The sequence below is a fragment of the Vitis vinifera genome, chromosome 12 (assembly GCF_030704535.1).
Source record: "Vitis vinifera cultivar Pinot Noir 40024 chromosome 12, ASM3070453v1".
In the NCBI taxonomy this organism is placed as follows: domain Eukaryota; kingdom Viridiplantae; phylum Streptophyta; class Magnoliopsida; order Vitales; family Vitaceae; genus Vitis; species Vitis vinifera.
In genome coordinates this window covers 17,920,053-17,933,816 of record NC_081816.1, presented here as the reverse complement: position 1 = coordinate 17,933,816, position 13,764 = coordinate 17,920,053, and the positions used below count along the sequence as shown (strand labels likewise).

Here is a 13,764-nt window from a genome sequence, read left to right as displayed (position 1 = left end):
TTCATAATTCTAAAACACGGAATTTGTGAGACTAGTTCGTGAATAATAAATTGGGCTTTGGTGGGGGGCCCTATGTTTGATCTCTATTGATTGTCAACTGTTGTGCTTAATATATTTTGCTTGATCTTCATTTTGCACTCCGATATGCATGAGCTATAATTTGTATTCGTTAATTATGTACTAATCTCATTTCTTGATAGCGCATTGTGGCTCGTGGCCCAGGTACACATACACTTTCATTCTGATACTTCACTATACATGTTCCGATTCTCATATGTGCATGATCATTCAAGATATTCATTGATTTACTCATCAATTGCCACATCAGCTTCATTTTATCAGTAGAGACCCGACTTTAGGGACTTAGAGGGGTGCTATGGTCTTCACCGTACCTTCCCGATAAGTAACCTGACCCCCGAGCCCAATCCGGTTTCGTAGATCGCCTTTTCCAAAACCAGGAGTCGCACTTAGGGTTTTTTTTTTCTTATTTTGTTTACCCTTTTAAAAATAAAACAAAAATAAGTGGCAACTCCAAGTCATTTTTAATCAACAAATCAATTTTTCAAATAAAAATTGAGTGGCCATCGAGTGGGAAGCGCATGAGCCGAAATGTGGGGTCCACACATCGTTCTCTCGTTTGTCCTCATTAATGACCTATAGTGGCACAAATTATTTGTAAAATCGACACTTATAAGAAACTATAATGCTTGGAGAATCCTGTGCCACATAATATAATGACAAATGTCCTTGGTAAAAAAACTTTCAAATATGGTTAACACAAATACTTATAACATGTTTGGACATGATTTAGAACAGGGATTTAACAGTTCTACTCCCAACTGGTGCAGGATTTATAAATAAACACAGTTGTAAGACTAGGGTGTTTGAGCATGATTTCAAAGTAAAAACTGATTCAAATCCACAGATCTGAGCGGTTGCAAAACCACAATTCATTCTTAGGGGCAAAGAGTCAGAAATTTATTTCAAAAGGGCAATATCGAGCTAAAATTTAGATTGCTGGTGACCATATTTTGTTTTATAAAACAGACACCACTATTTCATTTTTAGCCAGAGCTTTAACATCTCTTCACAAACCTGCAGTCCAGAAAGTTAAACATTTTGTTCCAATGGAGCAGCTTTGGAATGAAGTGTACTAAATGTACTAAATCGGGTTCTCAGGAAGAAGGATGGGTCACTCAGTTCCAATCCACTTCATTGCATCCTTAATTGTAGGATCCCCGTACCAATCTTCTGGTGATGTACTAATTTTTGTTACCAAATAATGAAGCAAGGGTTTAACCACCCTTAGAAGTAGAGAGAGTTAATGGAAAAAGGTAGCTTGATGCTTAAATTCTCAGATTTGAATGGAAAATCCTCATCAATTGAGCATTCAATGGTTCCATGCATCTATTAGTGTCAGTATATTGGCAGTTGTACAGAAATATACTAATGACTGATGCTAAATCAAAATGCATTGGTAATAAGACATGGCATGGACTAAATGCCTTGTAGGATAAAATCTTAGAAAGAGCAACAATTTGGGAAAACAACAACTTATCAATTTGTTAGTTAGGATAGCTCCAGTCCAATAATCGAGCTATTCAATAACCCAATTCAATCATGTCATTTCCTTTTCTGATGCAACCACCTGCTAAAAGACAAGGGTTTCAGAGCCTACATTTTAAGCATGCTTTTTCATGGTATAAGAAGATTCTACCGAGTACAGTTCCATAAAATATAGTTCTCAATTCAAAACCAAACATGATTTGTTAGTTTAAGAAATGAAGGAATGAAAGAGAGGAAGATACCTCAGGGGCCATCCGGAATGCAGTCCCTTTAAAAGATTTTATGTCGTTCAATTTGCAAAACTGAAAAGATATACAACCAGAAATATAATATTTAGAAGTCTAGCATTTTGAAACAATAGAGAGATAACTCTAGTAAAAAGAAACTAGCCTTTGCCAATCCAAAATCCACAAGTTTCACGGTTCCATTTACATCCACCAGATATCCCTCGAAGATGATACAGAACCAATTAGTCTTACAACAGAAACAATTTATGTGTAAGTAAATGTACAACATTGTGGCTTCAACTGTCATTCCAAATGTCTAATTTCCTGAAGTAACCTCAATTGATTCCCAATGTCCACCCATCTCTTCTTAACAATGCAATTATTAACCTTTGTTGCGCATGACCAAATCAATAAGCCTAATTTCCCTTATGACCTACTGGTGGTACTTCTGAGTCCCATGATCACATCCCTCCATGGTTCTAGCCTTGCTAGTTATGCCATTTACCATCTCAATAATATGAGAGAGAGAGAGAGAGAGAGAGTTTGTAGCATTGTAAATGGCTTTTGCATTAGGATTCTTTCAATTTGCAGGTTTCCATTCTGTAATCATGACCCAAAAACTCTTTTGAAGAGACACTCAAATCAAGTGAATCAGAGAGATAGAGAGAAAGTTGAATCATTATTATGTATGTTTTCTTATATGTTGCTTTTAAAGAAAATTTTGACTTACAAATTAAAAAAGAAAAAAGAAAAAAAAATTATATTATAGCAAGATCAAGCACTGAGGCAGAATATACAAAGTGATATATAATACAGCTAATTGCATGAAGTCAGATGGAAATGGACCACACCTCATATCATAACTTACATGCAGTCTTATGAAAGGATTAAACTACTAAGATACACAATAATCTCAAAACAAACAACGTAAACCCCACATGTGAAGACACAATGTAAGGTACACAGAAAATTGGGGATATCTATATCTATACCAAGGCTTTGGGTAGTTTCATCTTAGTTATCAGACAATGACCATGTTTAACATCCATGCTCCTGACTCTTCTTTTTGTTTTTTGTTTTTCCATTTTTCTTTTCCTGGAAGAGGGCAGGTGGGAGTGTTGAACTTTTCACTTCACCAAGCAGTCTGTAATCACAGAATTTAGTAAGCGGGCTAACCGGTGCAATCCAAATAATATTGAAGGTTTCAAGAAGATAAAAACAAAAATAAAATAATAAAATAAAAACTGAAGAACTTTCTCAATAGAGTGAACCAATTTTCCCTGAGTAAGAAGGCCATTTAGTTTATGCATATGCAATTCTCTTGGTAGCAAAGGCAGATAATTGAAATAATCAGCACATGTTTCAAGCAGTAATGGCATGTGGATAGAGCAAGGTATAAACAAATAAAGCACAAGCAATATAACCAAAAAATGTAGTAGTAAGATCATTTGAATCACCTGTGAACTACATTATGCTCATGTAGATATAACAAACCTTTCACAATCTGCCTTGTGTATTTAGAGGCTTGGGAGTCTGACAGTTTATGCTTTTGATAGAGATTTAAAAGTGAACCTCCAGTTGCAAGCTCAAGAAAGATATAAAGTTTGGTCTGGTAGTAAGGCTGTGGGAGGAGTTCAATTGGATTTGGAGCGTTGGAATCAAAGATCGGGGTGTCTGGAAGAAGGTGAGGCAAGAAACGAAGTGTGGGTGAGGATATTGGGGCTCTCAATTTCGCTATGGGCCCCGTCGGTGTTGAGAAGGGTGGAAGATGCTTGCGATGGGTTTTTAGACGTTGACCTACAGACGGAGAGCATGGAGAATTTGCAGTGGGCTAGGATATTGGTTAGATCAGACGACGAGAATATCCCTGGCTCGTTGGAGATAGGGGTTGAAGGGATGACATATATCCTAACCCTATGGTGGGAGGCGATACCATCGTTAAGGTAGGAAGAGGGGAGGAAACGCGGCCTGTGGAGTCGTCCAAGAGGGGATGTTAGTGGTGATGAAGTTCCACGCGCCGGGTCGCGAGTGGAGGAGATGGCGTGTGCGGGGTTCGAGGCGCAGCGTCAGTTAGAGGACGGGACGAGTCGTCTGACGTAGGACGTGGGTTCCGCAGTAATGGGCTCACAGATGCAAGTGGGCTTGCTGCGACGGCCCAGATCGAATACTGGGTCCGCGGTTCCAGGCCGGGAGATGAGTTGGGCTTTTGGGCCCTCATTGCCGTCAGGAAGTGAAGCCTCAAAGGGGGATCAGATTGGGTCGAGTCATCCTAGAAGCTCGGGGCGGGCTGCAAGCTCTAGGCTGGGCTACCTCCAGAATGGGAAAGCCATCCTATCCCAGGCCCATATCATGGACAGTGGGCTCTTTTTAAAAACCTTTCCCTCTAGCTCCAACGGTCATAATAAAGATGACAATATGGAGAGAGAGTTCGTCAGATGCAGAAAAGAAGAAATGGGGAGAAGGCAGCAACCGGATCTAAAACATCAGAGGACAAAAAGGATGCTAGAGGAAGAAGCTGCGAGGTATGGTTTAGATGTAAATCTGGGGGGTTTCAGGGCACAAGGGTCTTCCTCTTCTAATTTCTTTTGTTTTGGTCGGTCTCTGGAGAGGGAGGGTTACGACCATTCTGGGGTGCGAAGGGAGGGAATTTTGATTGGAAGTGGGTCACGAAGACCAAGTGTAGAAGAACATATAGGCAGAAGGGATGGCTGTTGGGACCTAGTTGAGGTCAACAGTGTCAAACCTCTGGGTAGAAATTCGGGGTGGACTGTAGACCAAATGGATTTCCAAGAGGGTAGAAAGGAAGATCAGCTGAAATGGGAGGAGAGTAGCCTGGTTAAATTCAGTCACTTTTTGGGTTTTTCAACGGAAGGTCTGGAGAAGGAAATACTGAGCTTTTTGGGCAAAATCAGGAAAATGAGGGAAAAGATTGTAGGTAAAGGTCTGTTGGAGACCTCAAGGTTTGAAAGGGAGCTTAAGAGACTGGAGTGCTCTGTTAACTATGAGAGGGACACTAAGAAGAAAGGCCCTATCCAGGGTAGAGGGAACCAAAGTGCAGTTGTCCAATGAATCTAAGAATATTGAGTTGGAATGTGAGGGAAGTGAATGATAGATCCAAGAGGAAAGTAATTAAGTCAGTTATCAGAAATCAAAAGGTGGACCTATTCTGTATTCAAGAGACGAAGATGCAAGTGGTGTCTGAAGAGGTGGTGAGGAGTCTAGGGCCGGGGAGATTTCTTGAATGGAAGGTTTTGAATGCTATGGGGATGGCAGGAGGTGTCTTGATTTGTTGGGACAAAAGATCGTTGGAGATGTTGGGGATGGAAGAGGGCCAATTTTCCATTTCCTGTAGATTCAGGAATGTGGAAGATGGAGCTATTTGGGTTTTCACGGGGGTCTATGGGCCTTTCTCCAGAGAAGATAGGGAGTGCTTGTGGGAGGAGTTTGGGGCAGTTAGAGGATTGTGGGAGGAGCCATGGTGCTTAGGAGGCAATTTCAATACAATGTTGTACCAAGCTGAAAGAAGTAGAATTGGGAGGGTTACTTCAGCTATGAGGAGGTTTGCCCAGATCATAGATGATCTAGGGCTAGTTGATGTCCCATTACAAGGGGGATCTTTCACTTGGAGTGGGGGGCTCAATAATCAATCGTGGGCCAGGTTGGATAGATTCCTAGCGACTCCCAGTTGGCTAGACCAATACAGTAGGGTTCATCAAAGAAGATTGCCCTGCCCAACATCGGATCATTTCCCGATTCTGCTTGAGGGTGGAGGGCTAAGGAGAGGCCCGTCCCCTTTCAAATTCGAAAATATGTGGCTCAAAGCTGAGGGGTTCAAAGAGATGATAGAGGGGTGGTGGAATGGGATAGTGGTTAGAGGCAGGTCGAGCTATAGGTTAGCGACTAAGCTGAAGGGGTTGAAACAAAGCTTAAAAATCTGGAACAAGGAGGTTTTTGGAAGATTGGAGAAAAACAAAACTGAAGCTTTACAACAAGTGGAGCATTGGGATTTAGTGGAAGAAGAGAGAAATTTAACAGAGGAAGAGTTAGGTCACAAAAAGGAAGCTAAGGAGAATTATACAAAGTGGGTGTCAATGAAAGAAGTGCACTGGAGATAACTATCAAGGGAATTATGGCTAAGGGAAGGGGATAGGAACACGGGGTTTTTCCACCGCATGGCCAATGCCCGTAGGAGAGTCAATGCCCTGGATAAAATTAAGATAAATGGGGTGAGGATTATAGAGGAACAAGAGATGAGGGAAGGAATTTCAAATGCATATCAGCAGCTCCTCTCGGAAAACTCGGGCTGGAAGGCAGATATAGGGGGTCTTTTGCTGAAACAGATCAGCCTCTCAGAAGCGGAAGCCCTTGAGCTTCCTTTTTCTGAGGCTGAAATCTATGCAGCATTAATGGGGATGAATGGGGACAAAGCCCCGGGTCCGGACGGATTCATAGTGGCGTTTTGGCAAAGTTGTTGGGAGATTGTCAAGGAAGATATTTTGGATTTATTCAAGGAGTTCCATGAACAGAACTCCTTCATTAAGAACCTAAATCATACCTTTTTGGTGTTGTTACCGAAGAAAAGGGGTTGGAGGACTTAGGTGACTACAGGCCAATCAGTTTGCTCGGGGGTTTGTATAAATTATTGGCTAAGGTGCTGGCCAATAGGCTTAAAAAAGTTATAGGAAAGGTGATTTCTCCTGATCAGAATGCTTTCATCAAAGGGAGACAGATTCTTGACGGCTCCCTAATTGCAAATGAGGTAATAGACTCTTGGCAAAAAAGGGGAGAGAAAGGTATGATCTGTAAATTGGATATTGAGAAGACGTATGATAGCATCAATTAGCAATTTTTGCTAAAGGTCATGCAAAAGATGGGTTTTGGGCCAAAATGGATAGGATGGACGTGGAGCTGTATCTCCACTGTCAAGTATTCAGTGCTGGTGAACGGGGTTCCCGCTGGGTTTTTCTCAAGTTCAAAAGGGCTAAGGCAAGTGGACCCACTTTCCCCCTACTTATTTGTCATGGGCATGGAAGTTCTAAGTGCGCTTATCACGAGGGCCGTTGAAGGGGGGTTCATCTATGGCTGTAGGATATGGAGAGGAAGAGGGCAGGCCATCAATATTTCTCATCTTCTGTTTGCGGATGATACAATTGTATTTTGCGAGGCAAAGAAAGAGTCTTTGTTGCATTTGAGTTGGATCCTCTTTTGGTTTGAAGCAGCCTCAGGATTAAAGATTAATCTGGACAAAAGTGTGGTTATTCCGGTAGGAGAGGTGGAAGGGGTGCTTGAAATGGCTGCTGAAATTGGGTATAGGGTGGGACAGCTGCCTACTGTTTATTTGGGGCTGCCCCTTGGGGCGTCAAATAGGGCCTCTTCCGTATAGGATGGGGTGGAGGAGAAATTGAGGAGGAGGCTTGCCCTTTGGAAGCGCCAATACTTATCCAAAGGAGGGAGAATTACTCATATAAAGAGTACGCTGGCCAGCATTCCCTTGTACCAAATGTCGGTATTCCGTATGCCTAAGTCAGTGGCTAGAAGGATTGAAAAGCTTCAAAGAGACTTCTTATGGGGAGGAGCCAATGGGGGGAACAAGGCTCACCTAGTCAAATGGGAGGCGGTGTGCGCGGATAAAGAAAAGGGAGGGTTAGGGTTAAGGAAGCTCATTTGCTTAAACAAAGCTCTTCTAGGCAAATGGATTTGGAGATTTGCGCATGCTAAAGAGGAGCTTTGGAAAAAAGTGCTTGAGGCTAAGTATGGGCAAGAGGAGTTTGGGTGGAGGACAAGGAAGGCAAATGGGGTGTTTGGAGTTGGATTTTGGAAGGAGATCTTGAAGGAGTCCTCTTGGTGTTGGGAAAATATGGTGTTCAAGGTGGGAAAAGGCAATAGAATAAGGTTTTGGACTGATCTTTGGTGCGGAAACAATGTGCTGTCCCAAGGCTTCCCGGACCTCTTTTCCATGGCTGCCCATAGGAATGTCACAGTGGAGGAATGTTGGGATCAGAATGTGGGTCAAGGAGGGTGGAACTTAAGGTTGTTAAGGGACTTTAATGATTGGGAGTTGGGCTTGGTGGGCAATCTTCTAGTTGAGTTGATGGATTATAGAGCAAATTTGGAAGAAGACTCGGTTTTTTGGAAGCAAGGAGAGGACGGGCTGTTTAAAGTCAAGAAAACGTATAGTGTGTTGGCAAATACTGAAGGAGCGGACTTCCCCTACAGCAATGTTTGGGTGGACAAAGTTCCAACCAAAATTGCTTTTTTTGCTTGGGAAGCTACTTGGGGGAAGGTTCTCACTTTGGATAGGCTGCAGAGAAGAGGGTGGCAACTCCCCAACCGGTGTTTCTTGTGTGGGTGCGAAGAGGAAACGATCAATCATATATTAATTCATTGTACAGTGGCAAAAGGATTGTAGGACATCATTCTTGCGTTGTGTGGTGTTCAATGGGTGATTACTACTCAAAAAGTACTATTTCATAGCTTGTAATTAACTCTTTTAAACACTTTTGAGTAGTAGTTATCACCTTTTAACCCAATTAACATATTAAGGACCCTTGTAATCAATTATAATAAAATTGTGTTAAGTTTTGGTGTTTTGATAGCTTTTTTATCACCAAAGCAATCCGAGATTGAGGAGAGTTCTTTGGAATCCTTAAGCAAATCTAGAATACAAGGAGTATGGGATCCTGCACAATCCACCCGGGTAGGAATCACACCCGGCTGCCGCCACTTTCCACCCGGCTGCCAAAAGCTTCACATCCGGCTGCCGCCACTTTACACCCGGATGTATCACATCCGGAAATCTGCTGCCGCCGCCTTTCCATCCGGATGTCTTGCATCCGAAATTCAGGAGCCGGATGGGAGAGGAAGACGTTTCAACTTCTCCGGACAGACATATCCGGATCCGCTATAGTGCTCACCCGGAGGATTTCGCAGCCAATTTTGCACAGTGCCGCGATGTTCTCCTGAAGCTTCTCGATATGTGCGACAGACATCTTTAGATATTTATCTTTAGATATTTTGCTTTAGATAATTGATGTCTAAATCCCCAAACTCTCCTTGTAACCCACCAATTATAAGATTCCTTAGTTATTAAGTTAGGAAAAATGATGAATAACCTTGTAGATATTATTATTGTAATTTTGATATAAATATCTCTCGGGAGCCTGTTCTCGCGACGAAGAAACTTTTGTATAGTTTTCAAAGGAAGAAAAATACAAAGCTTTGCTCTGCTTTTACCTTCTCATTTTGATTGTATTTTTCTTACTAGCCAAACAACCTTTGAGGATGTTTTCCCAGAGGATGAGAGGCTAAACCTTTGGTTTCTTGGAGTGAAGGAAGCTAGGTGAAAAGTCCAAATGCAAAAGTGGAAAACTCTTGTGCTTTAAATACAGGTAGTTGGAGTTCATAAATGGCTTTTAAATCTAAAGTTTTGCTTTAAATCCCTTAGAATCACTTTGAATGGCCAATACATGATAAGCTTTTAGATCTCTGTGGATACTTATTGCTAGATCCACTTAAGACCATTAGTTATCATGTACGAGCCATTGGAAAGTGGCTTAAGGTGAAGACCCATAGTGTCTAAAGCCATTAATGGAACTTGACTACCATTTCTATTAACTTTTTATGGATTAAATCTTCATTGTTAAACCTATACCGGTTTGGGAAACAACCATTCTTTATGTTGTTGTCCCCAATACGAGGAGAAAAATCCGGAATTTCCCACTTTGCATTCTGAACTTGATCCTAGCAACCTTTAGCTCCGGGAGACTTTCTTTCTTCCATTTTTACTTAGTTCTATGTTAGTTTAGTTTCAAACACCACTTTCAAAACAAATTTTATTTTCTTTTGAACTTTAAGTTTTTGACAAAGGAAATCATCAGATTCAATTTCTAATCTTGAGTCTATCACTGGTAGAGTGAAAACCCATCCCAGAGTTCGACCCTAGAGCTGTTATACTATAGTAGCTTTGCTACGCTAGTATAAGGTCATAGGATTTATAAACATTTTTTTATTAAAATACCCAACTGGGCATGAATCAGTGGGTCTTTCCAAAATCTGTAAAGGAGGTTCTTAGTAGTTGGAAAGGCTCTTTTATGGGGAGAAAAAGGAAAAAAGTGTGGAAATCCATTCCGCTATTCATTTTTTGGACAATATGGAAGGAGAGGAATAGGCTAGCTTTTAAGGGGGGTGTGTTGGATTTTCAGAAGTTAAAAACTTCGTTTGTGTACAATATTTGGGGTTGGGCTAAAGTGTACATTGATATGGAGTCGAATTCCCTAATAGGTTTCTTGGAGTGGTTAGCCTCCAAATAGGGATTGGGTTGTTTTGTTTTTTGTTTGTGGGGTTGGTAGCCTCGTATACTTCCTGTATGCTTTATGGCTTCTTTGCCTTTTTATATATTCACTTGCTTATCAAAAAAAAAAAGTTTGGTCTTGTCCTGGAATGGCAAGACATTTTGTGAGTAAGCAAGAAAAAAAATATGACATGAACTCCAATCCTCTTGATGCAGTACCAGAACCAGATCACAAAGGAACAGACAACAACAAAAACATGAAAAATACTAATTCACCCCAAAGAACAGAAAAATGTAACTACTGAGTATTTAGACTGTCAATTAGACAGCCTGCGAGGGAAATAAAAGATGCATATGATGCATGAATGTTTAGAAACATGCATTCAGAAGCAGACCTATAAGGCAAGAACATAGCTTGAAACAACAATAAGGCCAAATACCATGATAAAATAGCTGATACGATAAGTAGATGAGAGATTAAAAAAAGGTTCTTTAGAGGAAAAAGTGAACTTGAAAAATAACAGATGGGAAGCTCAACAGACCCCCTCATGAATTTTAGTCTAAGGTTTAGTTCTCATCAAGCAGCTAAAATAGAACATGCCGCTTTAAGAGTCATCCAGTCAGGGCAATCCTTCTATAGCCTCTGAAATAAAATTTTGTGATTAACATCCAAAAATATGATTGAAAATAATAACTCTAAAAGCAAAACCTTGGTTACTCAACATAAAGTTAGAATCCCTATTAACTCTCTAACAGAAACATGTACTCAGTCAACCTCATGAAGATTGCAACAGTGCTGCTGTGGCCTCAGATTTAGGCCTTGTTTGAGGATATTATTTTGCCTTTAACTCTGTTGAGGAACCGAAGCTAAAGCTAAAACCATTATTTTAAAGGGGCAATCTTGGCATTGGTGTCATTTCACTAAACATAAAACAATTTCCCACATAAACTGAAAAACAGCTTGCCCATACGTATGTGTTAAACTCCTTTTAAGGTTAGAAGTACTTCAGTGAAGCCAAAAACACATATTGAAGATCTTATTAGACTTAAGAAGGATCTTTTTGCTTCCAAAAAGTCAATCTAAATAGAGCTTTAGTACTGTTTATTTTTAGTTATGAAGAAATTAAGAAAATATACAAAGAATTTGTAAAAAGGAACAAGCAAAACAAATCCATCAAAAAAATTGCACAGGCTTATAAAAAGACAAATATAGAAGTCCACACACCAGAGAGCCTTTGGCTGCCCAACCTTAAGGAAATTAACCGCCAAAACACGGGGCATGATATCCCCAGTTAAACCAACCAAGAACAGGATCCATTTTTGGCCAACTAATAGCCTTTCTAATTCAAGGATCTAGGCTTCCAGGAAAAAGAGAACACAACTATCAAATTGCATGATCCTCAGCACCCAATGATTGTATCTTGTACAACACTCTCCGACTACTAGCCACCCAAGATAAAACTATTAGTTAATCCACCTTCACCATTAGAGCAAGAAATTTTTGCTTTAATAGTCAGCCCAAAACCAGCTTTCTTTGAGAACCTTGAATAAACTTGCCTGTGATCCTATATTAGATTGCCAATAGCCATCCAATCCCAATTTCCAAGGAACATCAGCAAAATTAAGCTTCAAAACACCAACTGTCAAAGCAGCTCACTACTATTCCAATTGGGAACGTAACTGATGTTGAAGGGAATTCTGATAAATTCTTGGTAACTAATATCCATAGTAATTCTCCTGAAATTCAGTAGACTAACTCTTCCTATCTTCAAATACCCAGGCATTCCTTTCTAGCTTCTTCTACCTGTCATAATTTATCCACCCAGTGAAACAATTTTGAGTAGCAATTACCCTCCCTGACCCATTTCAACCTAGACTCTTGCCTCTAGCTCTTCCCTCCCATAATTCCTCCAACCTTATTTTCCTTTTCATTCTAAGATATCAAAGTTCTTCCGTCATATGACCCATTCCTTCAATTGTGATTATCACAGTGTTCCTCTTGCCATAAATATCAAAAGTTTCTTTCTTCAATACTTTAAAGAAAGGTTTGATTGACTTAAGGCTACACAATAAATCTATGATTCCCATACTGAGACCTGAATCTCATGCAACATCCATAATAATATCACCAAATTTTGGGTGCAGCAACCACATCTTTTCAATGGAAAAGAGGGTGAGAATCATCTAATTAGTTAACCTCCATATCATGGAGCCATAATAAAATACTAGCCTAGGTAAGATTCTTGAATGATGTTGCACTCTGTTGAGATCAAGAACCTACCAAACTTCTTCAAACTGGGGTTTCTTGCTTATTTGACTATGGAAAGGCCTCACTCTAAGAGATGAATCAACTAAGCCACAACTTTTGATTAGCTCATCAGTGTCATTCACGCTACTGGGAATTCTAGACAAAATAGCTTTTCCCTAAAAGACCAAATAACATTGAACTCTCCTCAGTGCACCAAGTCAAAAGCTACCCTGAGCAGTTACTCAGCTTCTCCATAAGCTGCAATTGATTTGGTCCAAAACCTCAAACAACTATGGATCTTCCAGATAATTTTCAATCGAATTTTAATTGAACTTAAGACAGATACCACCAAAGATTCATGCCTTCTAAGGATTTTGAATCCCATAACATTAAGATCCTTTCTAAGTCCTCTTGAACATTGGGCCTTCATTAGAGTAGCCATTATACTAATAAGGACAAAGACTTTTGATGGTTATTCTATGAGGGAAAGACCTAACTAATGTTACTACATGGGGGTTCCCAAGTGAGAGCAACAAATTATCAGTCCCAAGTTTTAGTTGGCACTCTAGATTTACTGCAGAGGAGGGACGTATGCCCACATTTATGCCATAATTCATGTCTTCTTCCTAAAGCCAGGAGCATTCTGAGGAATATTGGGACTAGAAATCTGCCACTTGAGCACAGATGTAGTTAAAAGAATGAGGTAACTCTTCAAAGCTAAAAATTTTCCCGTCCTTTTCACCGGTGTTAACAGCCATCAACTCTGGGCTTTATCAACTGCCTCCACCAATGTTTCTTCCCTATAAATTAGGCCCAACCCAGCACTAGCAGCGAGTTAAGTCCTCCGAGGTACAAAGATGCCAGAGGACTCATGCAACAACTCTACAAGACCCAGATCAAGTTCCTAATTTTTTTTTATATATATCGATATATTCTCCCAAAGATTCAGGTATGAAATTGACAGGATTTCATGAATATACACACAAAATAAAAGGGAAAAAAAATCTAAGATTGCCACAATTGCAAAAATGCAAAATTGCAAATGGTAACCCTAATTCCAAGAGTGGTACATAACAAGAAGCCAATCCAACAAGAAAAATTTGAAAAATACCTTGAATGTGCCATAATATTGAACAGTGTGCTTATGTTGGAACCGACTCGAAAGAGAGATCTCCTGAATCATTACGAAAGAAATTAGGAAAGAACTCTCACGTATGTAGGCTGGATCAATATGAAATTGCTTTTGACTGCATAATATGAGTATGCAATTACTTAGAGGTTAATAAAGATGTATGGAAAATAGATTTAAAGAAGAATTGAACTAATACACAATCAGCACCTTTCATCCTTCTAACCTGTTGAAGTTGATCAATACTTTGCTGCCCGCCCGTCCTTGATCAGTCAACAAAACCTCATTCACAGCAAAAAAGCGT

At 40.2% G+C, this 13,764-nt stretch overlaps 1 long non-coding RNA gene across 1 annotated transcript; it reads right to left on the bottom strand.

The window, feature by feature from the left end:
* Positions 1-1,960: 1,960 nt before the first annotated feature.
* LOC104880989 (uncharacterized) lies at positions 1,961-13,757 on the bottom strand. Its single transcript, XR_002031189.2, has 3 exons — positions 13,671-13,757; positions 13,443-13,578; positions 1,961-2,013 (listed from the first exon to the last, which is right to left on the bottom strand). It is a non-coding gene; the product is annotated as an uncharacterized LOC104880989 (long non-coding RNA).
* Positions 13,758-13,764: the final 7 nt, after the last annotated feature.